We start from the raw sequence: 15,299 nt of genomic DNA, 5'->3' as shown, positions 1-15,299 counted from the left end.
TACCCCTTCTTCCCCCCCTTTTCTCTCTCCCCCTTCTCTCTCTCCCCCATTCTCTCTCTCCCCTTCTCTCTCTCCCTTTCTCTTTCTCTCCCCTTCTCTCTCTCCCCCCTTCTCTCTCTCTCCCCTTCTCTCGCTCCCCCTTTCTTTCTCTCCCCCCTTCTCTCTCTCCCACTTCTCTCTCTCCCCCCTTTTTTCTCTCTCCACCCCTTCTCTCTCTCCCCCTTCTCTTTCTCTCCCCTTCTCTCTCTCCCCCTTCTCTCTCTCCCCCCTTTTCTCTCTCCCCCTTCTCTCTCTCCCCTTCTCTCTCTCCCCTTCTCTCTCTCCCCCCCTTCTCTCTCTCCCCTTCTCTCTCTCCCCCTTCTCTCTCTCTCCCCTTCTCCCCGTTTCTCTCTCTCCCAGCTGTAAGCCCACGTTGTGGTCGGTGGGCATGGTTTTGGAGGGTAGCTCGAGGCCCTGTGTCCCCCACCCTCTCTGGAGCTGCGCCCATCCTGCAACAAGAGCCCCCTGGGTTCATGCTCCACACCGCACGACGGACTCTTTCCCGGGGACAAGGAGCCCGTCGAAAGTACGGGGAGCTCATCGTTTTAGGGTTGGTTACCTATATGTCCCTCTGGTGTGTGTGGTGGAGAGGTGGGGGGTGGGGGTGGGGGTGGGGGGGTTGAAGGTTGTGGTTGTGAGTGCATGTGTGCACGTGTGTGGCTGGGAGGTTGTATGTGTCACGGTTAACTAAGCCCAGAACCCAGAAGCAGACCAGGACACGGTACGTGAGACAAAGGTGAGTGTTTATTTATAGAGTCCGAGTGAAGCTGAATAATCCAGGGAACAGAGCGGGTGGCGTGGATGGGTTGTTGAGGGTGCAGTGGTTGGTCGGTACTGGCTCGGCAGCCGCCACCATCAGGCAGAGGTTGGGTGAAGGTTCGGGTGAGAGACTGCAGACAGAACAAAACGGAGGTGAGTACACAGCAAATCAACAAGGTGCAAAACAACAAAACTAACGCTAGAACTCAAAGGCTGATACGCTGACAAACATACTGTTCATGGCTAACGATCCGGCAGGAACTGGATGTTGGGCCAGAGCCTAAGAAGGGTGATGATCAGGACCAGGTGTGCAGATTGCTGATGGGATGCAGGTGCGGAAAACCAGAGCGCTCCCGGAGCGTTCCCGGACCCTCGGGAAACTGGAGAATACGAGCAGGAACACTAGTCACCAGACAGGACCCGACTCAGACAGCCGGGATCGTCACAGTACCCCCCTCCGACGAACGCCACCGGGCGGACTTCCCGGAGCGCCAGGATGGAGGCGGTAGAAGTCACTGATGAGGTCTGCGTCTAGGACCTGTCGCCGCGGAATCCAACTCCTCTCTTCAGGGCCATACCCCTCCCAGTCCACGAGATACTGGAAACCCCGGCCCCGCCGTCTGGAATCCATGATGCGACGCACCGTGTAGGCAGGGACCACCTCCGATCATCCGAGGAGGAGGAGGGGAGGAGGCGGAGGAGGCAACAGAGGACTGAGGAAGACAGGCTTGAGGCAGGAGACATGAAAGGTGGGATGGACTCTGAGCGTCCTCGGTAGTTTGAGTCGAACTGCCACTGGATTGATCACCTTCTCCACCACAAACGGACCAATGAACTTCGGCAACAACTTCCTAGACTCAGTCCGTAACGGAAGATCCCGTGTGGCCAACCAAACCCTATCTCCGATGGTATAGGTGGGAGGCGGGAATCCGGCGACGATTCGCCTGGAGCTGATACCGGTCCGAAACTCTAAGGAGTGCCTTTCTGGCCCGATGCCAGGTCCGGTGGCAACGCCGAATATGGGCCTGAACAGAAGGCACTGAGAGCTCCTTCTCCTGAGAAGGAAACAGGGGAGGTTGGTAGCCATACAGGCACTGGAAGGGAGACATCCCAGTGGCAGATGTAGGAAGAGTATTGTGGGCATACTCAACCCAAGGCAACTGAGAGACCCAGGAGGTGGGGTTGGAAGAGACCAGACAGCGTAGCGTTGATTCCATCTTCTGGTTGGCTCTCTCCGCCTGACCATTGGATTGGGGGTGAAAACCAGATGTGAGACTGACCGTAGCTCCAATGGCCAAACAGAAGGACTTCCAGACAGCAGAGGTAAACTGAGGGCCACGGTCGGAAACGATATCACTGGGCAAACCGTGGACCCTGAAAACCTCCCTAACCAGGATCTCGGACGTCTCCGAGGCAGAGGGAAGCTTGGCAATTGGCACAAAGTGGGCGAACTTGCTGAATCTGTCCACGATAGTCAGAACGACCGTGTTCCCCTCAGAAGCGGGCAACCCCGTGACGAAGTCCAGGGCCAGATGCGACCATGGTCGCCGGGGAATAGGAAGGGGGTGAAGTAGTCCAGAGCTGGCCCGATTGGTACTCTTATTCTGCGCACACACTGGACAGGCAGCAACAAAACCCCGAGTATCCTCGGCCATGGCAGGCCACCAAAAAGCGTCTGCGAAGAAACGCCATAGTCCGAGCCACGCCAGGGTGACAAGCCATCTTGCTGGCGTGGGACCATTTGAGGACAGCAGGACGAACCGACTCAGGCACAAACAACCGACCGGGTGGACCGTTACCGGGACCGGGCTGAGTCCGAAGGGCCGCCAGCACCTCCTCCTCAATCTTCCACATAACTGCTCCCACGACGCAGTTCCGGGGAGGATTGTCTCGGTCTTGGACCCACTCTCCTCCGTCTTGGAGAACATCCGGGACAAGGCGTCCGCCTTGCCGTTCTTAGATCCAGGTCGGAACATCAGGGCAAACTTGAATCGTCCGAAAAACAACGCCCACCTGGCCTGACGGGAGTTGAGGCGTTTAGCCGATTGCACGTAAGCAAGATTCTTGTGGTCCGTCCAGACCATAAACGGTTGCTCCGCCCCCTCCAACCAGTGGCGCCACTCCTCCAAGGCAAGTTTCACCGCGAGAAGCTCCCGGTTACCCACATCGTAATTCCTCTCCGCAGGCGAAAGGCGACGAGAGTAGTAGGCGCAGGGATGGAGTTTACTGTCCGTGGAGCATCGCTGCGACAGGATGGCGCCAACTCCCACATCAGACGCGTCCCACTTCAACGACGAACTGACGGGCCGTGTCCGGTTGAGAGAGAATCGGTGCGTTGGTGAATCGCCTCTTCAAATCCAGAAACGCTCGATCCGCCTCCGATTCCACTTGAAGGTCCTGATGCTGGAAGTCAAGGCAGTTAACGGAGCGGCCACACGGCTGTAATCCCGGATGAATCTGCGGTAGAAATTCGCAAACCCCAAAAATCTCTGGAGCTGCAATCTCGTACCGGGCTGGGCCCATTCCAGAACCGCTCTAACCTTCTCCTGGTCCATCCTAATCTCTCCCCTGGAGATGATGTACCCGAGAAAGGATGTCGTGTGGGCGTGAAACTCGCACTTCTCGGCCTTCACAAACAGGCGATTCTCCAACAATCGCTGCAGAACCTGCCGGACATGCTGGACGTGGTCGGAAGGTTCCTTCGAGAAGATCAGAATGTCATCCAGGTAAACAAACACAAAGAGACCGATCATATCTCTCAGGACGTCGTTCACCATACTCTGGAATACCGCTGGAGCATTGGTCAGTCCAAACGGCATCACCTGATACTCGAAGTGACCCATCGGTGTATTGAAACCCGTCAACCACTCGTCCCCTTCTCTGATCCGGACCAGGTGATACGCATTGCGTAGGTCTAGCTTGGTGAACACCGTAGCACCCTGTAAGGAGTCGAAGGCAGAACTCATCAAGGGCAGGGGATACTTGTTCTTGACCGTGATGTCATTCAACCCCCGATAATCAATACACGGTCGAAGAGAGCCATCCTTCTTACCCACAAAGAAGAATCCTGCCCCCAGGGGTGATGACGAGGGACGAACGAGACCAGCAGCTAGGGACTCCTTGATGTAGGTCTCCAACGCCTCACGTTCAGGTCGGGAGATACTGTATAACCTTCCCTTGGGGTAGACAGCTCCAGGGACCAGGTTGATGGCACAATCGTATGGTCGGTGGGGAGGGAGTGACAGAGCCTTCTGCTTACTGAAAACTTCCCCAAATCGTGATATGTCTCGGGAACCAGGGACAAATCTGGGGGTTTAGCCTCAATCACCTGACTGGGAACCGAATGGGGGCAGGCAGTCTTGAGACAGTTAGCATGACAATCAAGGCTCCAACTCGTTACCTTGCCCGTCACCCAATCGAACGTGGGATTGTGTTCCTTCAGCCAGGGGTATCCAAGGACCAGAGGAACATGGGAAGACGGCAGAATGAAGAATGAAATCATCTCAGAATGATTCCCCGACAACCGCATCTTAACCGGTTCAGTCCTCATCGTGATACGTGCCAGACTACTGCCGTTCAGAGTGGTAGCTTCAATGGCTTCCGGCAATTGCTCCTTGGAAAGCCCCAGCTGTTCCACCAACTCGGCATCTAGAAAGCTTCCATCGGCACCTGAATCGATAAAAGCGTTAATCGCTAAGCTCTGATTCCTGTTCATAAGGGTAGCCGGGAAACGGGGTCTGACAGAGGTATTGAGAGGTCGAAACTGGCTCGCTAAAAGTCCTCCCAACTTTAGCGAGCCGCGCAGTTTGACGACCCCGACTGGATCCTGAGAAGCTGATCGGTTGGACGGAACCCATTGCTTCTCCCTCCTTCGCTCTCGGACTCGATTATCCACCCGAATAGACAAAGCTACCAAGCTGTCCAGGTCACTAGGCTCCGGATAGGAGATCAACTCATCCTTGAGCTGCTCCGACAAACCCTGGTAAAAGGCCGCTTGCAGAGACTCCTCGTTCCACCCACTCTCCACAGCCAACGTCTTGAACTCGATCACGAAGTCGGCCACGCTGCGAGTTCCTTGGCGAAGCGAAAACAGGCGCCTAGCTGCGTCCCTCCTCGGACGGAATGGTCGAAGAGCTTCCTCATCTCGGCCGTGAACCCCTGGTATGAAGCCATGCAGGGATCCTGTCGTTCCCAAACGGCTGAAGCCCACTCCAGCGCTCGACCACGCAGCAACTCAATCACAAAGGCTATCCTAGCCTTGTCTGTGGCATAAGAGTAGGGCTGTAGATCGAACACTAGTCCACACTGCATAAGGAAGGAACGGCATCTTCCCAGCTCTCCCTCATACTTATCCGGCGTCGGAACCTTGGGCTCACGGATGGACACAGCTTCAGAAGCGGCAGGCGAGATGGGTGAAACCGGTAGTGGATCCTCCACCGGACACTTGCGTTGGTTCTGGACCTCCGTCAGACCGGTAGAAAGGTTCCGAACTGACAACGCGATCTCCTGTAGTACCGTGCTATGATAGCCCAACATCTTCTCCTGCTGGGTAATAGCATGGCGAACAGAGTCCAGGTCCGCTGGGTTCATTACTGGCGGATCGTTCTGTCACGGTTAACTAAGCCAGAACCCAGAAGCAGACCAGGACACGGTACGTGAGACAAAGGTGAGTGTTTATTTATAGAGTCCGAGTGAAGCTGAATAATCCAGGGAACAGAGCGGGTGGCGTGGATGGGTTGTTGAGGGTGCAGTGGTTGGTCCGGTACTGGCTCGGCAGCCGCCGACCATCAGGCAGAGGTTGGGTGAAGGTTCCGGGTGAGAGACTGCAGACAGAACAAAACGGAGGTGAGTACACAGCAAATCAACAAGGTGCAAAACAACAAAACTAACGCTAGAACTCAAAGGCTGATACGCTGACAAACATACTGTTCATGGCTAACGATCCGGCAGGAACTGGATGTTGGGCCAGAGCCTAAGAAGGGTGATGATCAGGACCAGGTGTGCAGATTGCTGATGGGATGCAGGTGCGGAAAACCAGAGCGCTCCCGGAGCGTTCCCGAACCCTCGGGAAACTGGAGAATACGAGCAGGAACACTAGTCACCAGACAGGACCCGACTCAGACAGCCGGGATCGTCACAGTATGTGTGTTGGTGTGTGTGTGTTTGTGTGTGTGTGTGTTGGTGTGTGTGTGTTTGCTTATGTGTCTTCAACAGTGCTTGATATGTACAACAGTTGGTCCATTTGCCATACCATTCCTCCCATCCCAGACTGTTTAACAAACACCATGCCCTGAGGAAACCTTATTTTATATGGGGTTGCAAGTCTGAGTGGTTGTGTGTACAATAGACTTGTATGTACCTTAAAAAAATGTTTTTTTCCCTTTTAGAAGAAATTAGAAGAAAACCCTATTCATCCTACCTACTTTACAAAGCCAGAAAGACTCCTCTCTCTCCGTTTCAGCGGCTCGTGAAAAAGAGCTCATTTGACTGCCTTACAAAGATGTCAATAAGACACGGAGTCATGGGGAAGAATAGGACAATTAAACCCTCAACGAGAGAGAGAGAGAGAGAGAGAGAGAGAGAGATCCACCACAATCGTGTTCATGAGAATGCCCCCTTTCCACAGTGGGGTCACATTAGTTTTTTAGGCCAAACCGCTCGGTCACTAAAGACATTTTCGTGAGAAGACCAATTTTCGGGATGTATCATGGTCTGACAAACACCGCTGTAGATGTGGAAGGCCGCCATTGGCGGATGTATTGGATTGAGACGCAGCCTATGCAAAGAAAACATATCTCTAGCTTAAATTGATGGATGTTGACAGGATTAGTTTATTATGTTACTTTGAAGCAGTCTAACCTATATAAGGAATATTACCCTTAGAACCCAATGGCGGCAGGTAGCTTAGTGGTTAAGAGCGTTGTGCCAGTAACTGAAAGGTTGCTGGTTCTAATCCCCGAGCTGACTAGGTGAAAAATCTGTCAATGTGCCCTTGAGCAAGGCACTTAACCCTAATTGCTCTGGATAAGAGTGTCTGCTAAATGACTAAAATGTGAATGTTATGGATTGAGATTCAATACATTTGGTCCAGGTTTAAAGGGATAATTCACCCCAAAACTAAACCTACTGGGAAAAACTGGTTGAATCAACGTTGTTTTCACGTCATTTCAACAACCAAAAATCTATGTGATGATGTTGAATCAACTTGGAAAACTGATTTGGATTTGCAAAACGTCATCAACGAACGGAAATTTCGTATTGCTTTTCACCTAACTTTTAAACTAAATCCAATGACATGGTAATTGTTTCACGTATAATTCTCATTAGTTGACAACTCAACCAGATGTAAATCAAAACTAAACATTGAAATGACGTCTGTGCCCAGTGAGAAGTTTGTCACGTTTTCATACCTCAAAAGTAGTCTAAAGTCAACTTCTCCTTTCACATCATTTGTTGTGTAGATTCCACTATATATAATAGGATAAAACTGCAAGCCTCAATCCCAACTGAATGGGAAATATAGGCACCATCTAATAAAAGTGTATGTTTTGTCTATGTTGTATATTGGATACGTGTTTTCTATTATGGCCCATACTGTACTCAGGCACAATGGTTCCTTGGCCAATGGGGACAAGGGACGGAGGAGAAGTCGCCTGGCCCTCTACAAGAGACCCAAAGCCAACGGGGTCAAACCTGATGTCATCCACAATGTCTCCACCCCTCTGGTGTCAAAGGTGAGAGGTCACATTATATTTAGACAGTCTTTCACAGTATTAAACACTATCTATAAAATGTTTACTTATTAACTCTATAACTGTTTTTTAAAACGCAGGAATTAATAGTACATATATACGACTACGTTTTTTAACTCTTACCACATATGGTACTAATACATTTTCAAACAGGCAAAACTTTTGGAATGCCCTTTCCTATGTAGCTGGCTATATGACCTGGTTCCTGTATATGTGTCTTCTGCATCGACAGGCTCTTAGCAACAAAAGCCAGCACAGTATCTCCTACACCCTGTCCAGGAGTCACTCGGTCATCGTAGAGTACACCCATGATAGCAACACAGATATGTTTCAGGTGAGTCACCTTTAACATGACATGCCAACTCAGCCAGAGCCCCAACGCTTCAGCCCAAAAAGGACCTAGAAACTGAGAACAGAGTATGCAACACCCTATTTCCATTTTATTGCCATTTGGGATCCACACAGTCACAGCCTTATAGGAGACTCCCCTGTCCTTGCCTACACACTAGCCTGGCCCTAGATCAGTTTGTACTTTATAGCATAACAACGACCGTAGGAGTTGGCTATATGGCACAAACAGATCTGGGACCAGTCTACCTACACACTCACTGTGAGCAGATGTCACAGTTCAATGTAATTTGTTAGCAGACGCCATAGGGATTCTTAGAAATGCAGAGTCATGAGAAGACTGTGGTGGTGTCTGCTCCTCTCTTCTCCTCTCCTGTCCTCCCCTCCTTTCTCTCTCCTCTCCTCTCCTCCCATCCGCTATCTATCTCTCATCCCTGTGATGAATGTGGAGTCCCAACTCCTGCAGACTGAATGGATCCGAGGTGCTGCAGGCTGCAGGGCTGTGATGCTCCAGGGCTGCAGTGAGCCCATCTGTCCCTCTGTCTGCTCTCTCTCCAACCAGGGGCTGTGATAGGCTGCCATTTTATCTCCTGGCAGCCTGGGAGGGAGCTGATAGGAATTTGAACTGTTTGAAGTGGAATTGGGCTTGGGACGGACTTGTGAAATGTTGTGGGCATTTGTCCACAGTGCCCCAGACGATATCCTGACTTCAGTGGGATTTAAATGGAATTGGGTCTTTCTATCTCCCTCCTCCCTAAAGACATATTTACACTCATATATTTGATTATATTCATGACACTACTCCACCCTACTCCACCCTACTCCACCCTACTCCACACTACTCCACACTACTCCACACTACACACTACTCCACACTACTCCACCCTACTCCACACTACTCCACACTGCTCCACCCTACTCCACACTACTCCACCCTACTCCACACTACTCCACCCTACTCCACACTACACACTACTCCACACTACTCCACCCTACTCCACACTACTCCACCCTACTCCACACTACTCCACACTACTCCACCCTACTCCACACTACTCCACCCTACTCCATACTACTCCACCCTACTCCACACTACTCCCCACTACTCCACCCTACTCCACACTACTCCACCATACTCCACCCTACTCCACACTACTCCACACTACTCCACCCTACTCCACACTACTCCACCCTACTCCACCCTACTCCACACTGCTCCACCCTACTCCACCCTACTCCACACTGCTCCACCCTACTCCACACTGCTCCACACTACTCCACCCCTACTCCACCCTACTCCACACTGCTCCACCCTACTCCACACTACTCCACACTACTCCACCCTACTCCACACTGCTCCACACTGCTCCACACTGCTCCACACTACTCCACACTACTCCACACTACTCCACTCTGTTCTGCTGTACTTTATTCTGTAATTCTATTAACCATCTCCTATGTTCTATCTCCTATGTTCTATCTCCTATGTTCTATGTTCTATCTCCTATGTTCTATCTCCTATGTTCTATCTCCTATGTTCTATCTCCTATGTTCTTTCTCCTATGTTCAATCTCCTATGTTCTCCCCCCTACAGATCGGGCGTTCTACAGAGAGCATGATTGACTTTGTGGTGACGGACACGGCAGGCTGCAGCACCAGTGGTGGCGGGGGGCAGGGCCAGGGGGGTGGAGGAGGAGGAGGGCAGTCGGCCCAGAGCACACATATCCCGCTACGCGTGCCGCATCATGTGCGAACGCAGCGCCCGTACACGGCCCGCATCTATGCCGCCGGCTTCGACTCCTCCAAAAACATCTTCCTGGGGGTGAGTCATCACGTTGACGACTACAGTGTGAGTGACAGCATGGGCAACATCACACCCCTTTGATTTAATTGTGGTGATGAGCGTCATTATGTGTGATATACTGTGGAGATGAATCATGGAGGAACTGGTGTTGTGGTGTGGAGGAGTTGTTAGTGGGTGTGTGAATGTTCACCATGTGGCCTGCTTCTTGGGAATGTTTTGTCGAGGTGTACACAGCCTGGACAAACACATTAGCACTCTCTTGTCCCCATCTTATGCACAAACGCACTTCATCTAGCCCCCCAGTGCACACACACACACACACACACTTCATCTAACCCCCTAGTGCACACACACACACACACTTCGTCTAGCATGGTTTTCATGTGTTTGATGCCATTCCATTCACTCCGTTCCAGCCATTATTATGAGCTGTCCTCCCCTCAGCAGCCTCCACTGATAGAGACATACACACTCCTCTGGTCTGGCTGTCTTCTTCGCCTTGGTGGTATAGCTTCTCACTGGCCGGTTGGCCCTGCGCCCAGCCACAGAAACAGCTCCGGCCTGCACTTTGTTTAGAGATAAGACGATCAACGGTAATTATCAATAAACACATGTCCGGGACGGCCAGGCCGCTTTGTCAGGCTCTAAGTGCCACAACTCTTTTAATGGATTGGATTTATGACAGCATTGTTGGATACTATACTCTCACACACACACATACACACACACACACACACAAACTGCAGGGAAATGGGACTTGTGGGAATCAAGGAGCTGTGATTAAATAGATATGTATGCATGTTATGTGTGTGTGCAAACACTTGTGTCTGTGTGTGTGTGTGTGTGTGTGTGTATGTGTGTGTATGTGCACAAACGCGTGTGTGTGCATGTGAGTGCAAGTGTGAGTGTTCGTTTGCTGAAAACCGCTCCAATCAGCAAATACAACAATCGACTAGCATTAAAATCACAGTGCAGTGGTCCAGTGTTGTGAAGTGGAGGGGGGTTGCTAGCTTACTCATTGACAAAATAAGCTTTTGATCCATTCTGGCAGAGGCACTCAGTTCTCCCCCTCCCTCTCCTCTCGCCCATACCATGGAATGAGATATTGAAGGGGTTCTGCAAGATTAATTTGTTAATGGAGAGAGTTGGCAAGGGGGGAGACAGGGAGGCCGGTGGGGGAGGGAGGGAGGGAGGGAGGGAGGGAGGGAGGGAGGGAGGGAGGGAGGGAGGGAGGGAGGGAGGGAGGGAGGGCATTGTCATTGTGGAAGACATTGGCGGCAGGGGTCCAGCAGTACTCATCTCCATCGATGGGAGCGAGCCCCAGGGTCCGAGTCAGACACACTGTACTGCCACACCGCCAGTCTGCCACTGACCTCCACTAGCACTTGATTATGAGGGGCAAGAAGGGCGGCCATATTGGATTGGATTAAGGAAGGTGGTAATGGGTTTTAAAAGATTGAAAACTGCCTCCTGTGCCAACAGTGACCAATGACAGGATAGTTAATATACCATATGCAGTTATACAGTGTGGGCTTTAGTGCATAGCACACAAGAAAGCATTGTTTATTCTGAAAATGTTTTTACTGACTACAGCCAGAGAGGAAGAGGAGAAGCGAGAGGAATAACTGGGCCCAAAATCTGTCTTCTCCAGCAGGTGGAGATTTTTCAATGTTTTTTCACTCACCATGCGAGGGATTTTTGTATGGAGATCAATGACAGCATGTCGAATTTGGTAAAGGAAAAATTGAAGGGCTTATTTGCTACGTGTGGCATATTTGATAAAATAGAAGTTTCGTAATGCTCATATGTACTCATATCTCATATGTACTCATATCTTTGCCCGTTTTGCCTGTTGTTTACACACGTATCTGCCCTCTCATTGGCTAGAATGCTCCCACCTGATCTTGCCTCCTGCCCTGCCTTCCATGTTTTGTTTTATTGTTAGAGCAGCCACTTGAGTATCTGGTCAATATAATGGATAATCTGTGCTACAGCTAACACAAAATGACGACACTGATGACAGTTATAGCGTGACATCACATCTTGTGACACTACAAAGTCAACCCACAAGGACAATGTGACCATAACATCCGGATGACTAACCTAACCCAACTATAGAGACTTTTATAACTGATCTCAGCATCGTAGCATGCCGTCGGTGCGCGGCTATGCTAACAATACAGCTAGAGAACCTCAGAGCCCACAAGGACGTCTAATAGCTTAAGAGCTGCTAGCTGCTGTCAATGAAGTGCAGGCTTAGTAACCTCAGCACGGCTCCCTCCTTCATACTGTAACTGGCACACATACAATGTCCTTGGCAGATAGCGGAGTCAGGCTGGCAGCTCGGCCCACTGCTAGTGTGGAGGTGGAGAGAGAGAGAGAGAGACGTACATTTACTGTACTGGTTGAATGGCTTGCAGTCGTGACCGCTTTAAATTCTATGTCCACTGACAGAGAATATCAGAGAACACTGCCGCTGCAGGGATTGAATGCCCTGCAATGTTTATGCGTGCGTGTGCATCTCTGTGTGTTAGTCAGTATAGCAGTCATACTCTGTGCTAAATATAGCAGTGCAAAAAAGCAATGTTAGCTGTTTTTTTCTCCCCCTCTTTCTCTATTTGCCCTCCCTCCCTCCCTCTCTCTCTATTTGCCCTCCTTCCCTCCCTCCCTCTCTCTCTCTCTCTCTCTCTCTCTCTCTCTCTCTCTCTCTCTCTCTCTCTCTCTCTCTCTCTCTCTCTCTCTCTCTCTCTCTCTCTCTCTCTCTCTCTCTCTCTCTCTCTCTCCCTCCCTCCCTCCCTCCCTCCCTCCCTCCCTCCCTCCCTCTCTCTCTCTCTCTCTCTCTCTCTCTCTCTCTCTCTCTCTCTCTCTCTCTCTCTCTCTCTCTCTCTCTCTCTCTCTCCCTCCTCCCTCCCTCCTCTCCCTCCCTCCCTCCCTCCCTCCCCCTCCCTCCCTCCCTCCCTCCCTCCCTCCCTCCCTCCCTCCCTCCCTCTCTCTCTCTCTCTCTCTCTCTCTCTCTCTCTCTCTCCTCCCTCCCTCCCTCCCTCCCTCCCTCCCTCCCTCCCTCTCTCTCTCTCTCTCTCTCTCTCTCTCTCTCTCTCTCTCTCTCTCTCTCTCTCTCTCTCTCTCTCTCTCTCTCTCTCTCTCTCTACCTCCCTCCCCCCTCTTGATCTCTCTATATCTCTTTCATCACTATCCCTCACCTTGGCTCTCTGTCTGTCTCTTTGTGTGCGGGGGCGGGTCTCTCAGGAGCGGGCTGCCAAATGGCGGACATCGGACGGCTTGATGGACGGCCTGACCACCAATGGCGTGCTGGTGATGCACCCGGCGGGGGAGTTTGTGTCTGAGCCGGCGCCAGGCGTGTGGCGGGAGATCTCAGTGTGCGGGAACGTCTTTGCCCTGCGGGAGACACGCTCGGCCCAGCAGAGGGGGAAATTGGTGAGAGGGGGTACATGAGTGGTAAGGGGGTGGGGGGTTATCAAGGCTACTGTTATGCCTGGAGGTATCTCAAGGACACCTAGACTAGACTATGAATGATGAGATATTATTATATTTTATAAGTAAATTAATTGATAAAGGAAACAGAGCCTCAAACCTGTCTGGTTATCAAGGCTGTTACACTACTATGTGTGTTTCTGAGGGGTTATATAATGGACTGCACAGTCAAACTAGGTTTCTCAACTATGAGTGATGAATTATTGAATGATGTTTTGTTAATCGATCATTGGCATTTTTATTAGATTCTTGATGGTATGTAAATCATTTGATTCAATTCTTGATGGTATGTTAATCATTTGATTAGACTCTTGATGGTATTTGAATATTTTGATTAGACTCTTGATGGTATGTGAATCATATGATTCAATTATTGATGGTATGTGAATCATTTGATTAGATTATTGATGGTATGTGAATCATTTGATTTGATTATTGATGGTATGTGCATCATTTGATTAGACTCTTGATGGTATGCAACAGGATAAGATGGATCCCCTGGTTTTAATGTCTATGGTCTGATCACAGTGCCATTAAGTTAAGATCGTTGGGAAGGAAACAGGAAAATAAGTACCACACACCTAAAAAGGAAACAATGTATGCAAATAGTTATGGGTTAGTCAGTTACAGTATTTTCTGTGCTAGTTTACTAATCGTCCCCCCTATCCCTCCTCACTCTCCCTTCCTCCACCCTCCCTTCCTCCACTCTCCCTTCCCTCACCCTCCCTTCCTCCACTCTCCCTTCCTCCACCCTCCCTCCCTTCCTCCACCCCTTCCTCCACCCTCCCTTCCTTCCCCCAGGTGGAGAACGAGTCCAACACCCTGCAGGACGGCTCTCTGATCGACTTGTGTGGCGCCACCCTCCTGTGGCGTACCCCGTCGGGCCTGCGCCGCACCCCTACCCTCAAGCAGCTGGAGACCCTCCGCCAGGAGCTGAATGCCGCCCGGCCCCAGTGCCCCGTGGGTTTCAACACCCTGGCCTTCCCCAGCCTGGCCCAGAGAGAGATTGTGGACAAGAAGCAGCCCTGGGTCTACGTCAACTGTGGTCACGTCCCACGGCTACCACAACTGGGGCTACCGGAAAGACAAGGGCCACAACGTGGGCCCCGGGGGACGGCTCGGCGAGCACCGGGAAAGGGAGTGCCCCATGTGCCGGTGCGTGGGCCCCTACGTGCCCCTGTGGCTGGGCTGTGAGGGTGGGCTGTACCTGGACGCGGGCCCCCCGACGCATGCCTTCTGCCCCTGTGGCCATGTGTGTTCGGAAAAGACAGTGGCGGGCTGGAGCCAGATCCCGCTGCCGCACGGCACGCACGCCTTCCACGCCGCATGCCCCTTCTGTGGCACCTGGCTGACGGGCGAGCAGGGCCACATCAAACTCATCTTTCAGGGGCCCGTCGACTGAGGCTGGCACTGGGGGGTGATATGGGGGCAGGGTGGAGGGAAGGTGGACTATGGAAAAGTCTAAAAGGAAATGAAAGGATAAGGATTGGAAAGACTGTTGAAATGACGATGGACTGAACTGAAGAGGCAAATGTGATGGAAGCAGATTAAGCATAAATGGCATTTAAGTTGTATTTGGGGAATATGTAAATAAAAGGTGTTGAAATGAAAACGTGACAAGTGTTTGATGATTTTTGGATTACTGATCGTAGATAAAAAGCGTGAATGAATAGCTTCATCATTAGATGAATTGAATTGGTGAACTGGCTATGGTTTCATTGCCTGACGACTCATCCTGAATATAATTCCGCTGCTCCATCGATCGTGTGGAAAAGAAACACTAGTGGGCGTGGCGTTTGGCCAAAGCCATGTGGATGGTAGTCCACATGGTAGTCCACATAATAGTTTTAGTCAATGCAGATGAATCAGATCTAATGATGAAACCAACCATTGTTAATGATGGTGTTTACAGATCTAAAACAAGTGATTTTTTGAGCACTTGGTTCCCCATTGACTCAATGTTAGAGCTAGATCTGCTAACTGTTTCTATCCTGGTGATTGACTCATTAGATCGGATTCATCAGGATGGGTGTGAAGCAACAAGATGGCTGACTACCTACCAGGCCATTAGCCAAACAACAGCATCCTCAACAGCTAATTGATGA

At 51.0% G+C, this 15,299-nt stretch overlaps 1 pseudogene; it reads left to right on the top strand.

The window, feature by feature from the left end:
• The first annotated feature begins 427 nt into the window (after window positions 1-427).
• On the top strand, window positions 428-14,611 carry LOC123489004 (annotated as a pseudogene).
• Window positions 14,612-15,299: the final 688 nt, after the last annotated feature.

The sequence above is a fragment of the Coregonus clupeaformis genome, unplaced genomic scaffold, assembly GCF_020615455.1.
Source record: "Coregonus clupeaformis isolate EN_2021a unplaced genomic scaffold, ASM2061545v1 scaf2671, whole genome shotgun sequence".
Lineage (NCBI taxonomy): Eukaryota > Metazoa > Chordata > Actinopteri > Salmoniformes > Salmonidae > Coregonus > Coregonus clupeaformis.
The sequence above is the reverse complement of the archived record's forward strand: the minus strand, read 5'-3'. Positions and strand labels throughout refer to the sequence as shown.